Raw genomic sequence first — 2,351 nt, forward strand, 5'->3', positions numbered from 1 at the left:
TGAGAGTGTTCACATCTTGGTTTGCAGTGATAGTTTGCACATCATGGTTTGCAGTGAGAGTGTTCACATCTTGGTTTGCAGTGAGAGTGTTCACATCTTGGTTTGCAGTACCTCAGATATTTAAAAATGAGAATTCTGTTAGATCAAATAATTTAAGATTGAAATATCAAAGGTCTTCACCATGAATATAGGGATTAAAAAATTACGGTTTGTGGCAAAGGCTTAGTTTTTATTCAAATGTAAGTGGTACTCCCAGCTGTAAAGTAAAATCAGTTAAAGCTAGATCAATATAGAATAAAGTACAATGTGCTGTGAGACCCATAACTGTGGAATTGGAAGGACATAGGAAAAAGATAATTAAGCAATTTCATGTGTTTTTGATGCTGAAATGAAGCAAATAGTTACCAGTTACCAGTAGCTAGGAAATAGAATTCTTAAATAGACAGTAATCTTAATTCCAAGTGACCCTTTACCTCAACCATGCAAAGATTACAATGCCCGATTTACAACAATACCCTTAAACCTTTACCGTTGTCAATCGGGCATTGTAATCCTGCATGGAGGCTCACTTGCATTTACGCTTACAGTCCCTTTAAGTAACTATTTTAAAAATAAGTTTCATAATTTTAACCATTTTTATCAAATCTTTTATCACATTTTTCCTTTAGTCCTGTTCTATAAATGTATCTGGAGTATATAATCTAGATAATCACTTTAGCCCTGTTCTATAAATGTATCTAGAGTATATAATATAGATAATCTCTTTAGTCCTGTTCTATAAATGTATCTAGAGTATATAATCTAGATAATCACTTTAGCCCTGTTCAATAAATGTATCTAGAGTATATAATCTAGATAATAACTTTAGTCCTGTTCTATAAATGTATTTAGAGTATATAATATAGATAATCTCTTTAGTCCTGTTCTATCAATGTATCTAGAGTATATAATCTAGATAATAACTTTAGTCCTGTTCTATAAATGTATCTAGAGTATATAATATAGATAATCACTATAGTCTTGTTATATAAATGTATCTAGAGTATATAATCTAGATAATCACTTTAGTCCTGTTCTATAAATGTATCTAGAGTATATAATCTAGATAATCACTTTAGTCCTGTTCTATAAATGTATCTAGANCCCCTCCCTGGAGTGTAAATGCCCCTGGTGAAGGATGAACAGATGAATTAATGAATGAAAGAAGGAGAAGAAAGGAAAGAATGTCGGTTTGCTCGCTGTTTATTTGGAGTGGCAAAACTTAAAAGGATGGGGGGGGAGGAGGGGGGGTTTATCAGTTCTAGGGTTAACGGAAGTATACAAAGAATCATCTGCTCTATAAATCAAGGATAATCTTTTTTATAAAAAAACTGGAAATTTTGTCAAACTTATTTCAATTCAATTCCTCAACCGGTAAATTCCTCAAAGAGCTTGTGCGTCCTACATGGCAAAATATCTGTAGTATGTTCCATCTCATTTTCACGAAAACTTTCGTTCAACGTCGAAAATGATTTTCTATAAAAATACAAAGTTAGACGGAAAAGAGAAAACTAAACGAAAAGGAGAAACAAAAATATGCCAACTTCAGGTATACTAATATACCAACTTCAGGTATGCTAATATACCAACTTCAGGTATGCCAATATACCAACTTCAGGTATGCTAATATACCAACTTCAGGTATGCCAATATACCAACTTCAGGTATTCCAATATACCAACTTCAGGTATACTGATATACCAACTTCAGGTATACTAATATACCAACTTTAGGTATGCCAATATACAAACTTCAGGTATACTAATATACCAACTTCAGGTATACTAATATACCAATTTCAGGTATACTAATATACCATCTTCAGGTATGCCAATATACCAACTTCAGGTATGCTAATATACCGACTTCAGGTATACTAATATACCAACTTTAGGTATGCCTATATACCAACTTCAGGTATACTAATATAACAACTTCAGGTATACTAATATACCAACTTCAGGTATACTAATATACCAACTTCAGGTATGCCAATATACCAACTTCAGGTATACTAATATGCCAACTTCGGGTAAACTAATATACCAACTTCAGGTATGCCAATATACCAACTTCAGGTATGCCAATATACCAACTTTAGGTATACCAATATATCAACTTCAGGTATGCCAATATATCAACTTCAGGTATGCCAATATACTAACTTCAGGTATGCCAATATACCAACTTCAGGTATGCCAATATACCAACTTCAGGTATGCCAATATACCATCTTATCGTATGCCAATATACCAACTTCATGTATGCCAATATACCAACTTCAGGTATGCCAATATACCAACTTCAGGTAT

The sequence above is a fragment of the Eurytemora carolleeae genome, unplaced genomic scaffold (genome assembly GCF_000591075.1).
Source record: "Eurytemora carolleeae unplaced genomic scaffold, Eaff_2.0 scaffold465, whole genome shotgun sequence".
Classification (NCBI taxonomy): domain Eukaryota; kingdom Metazoa; phylum Arthropoda; class Copepoda; order Calanoida; family Temoridae; genus Eurytemora; species Eurytemora carolleeae.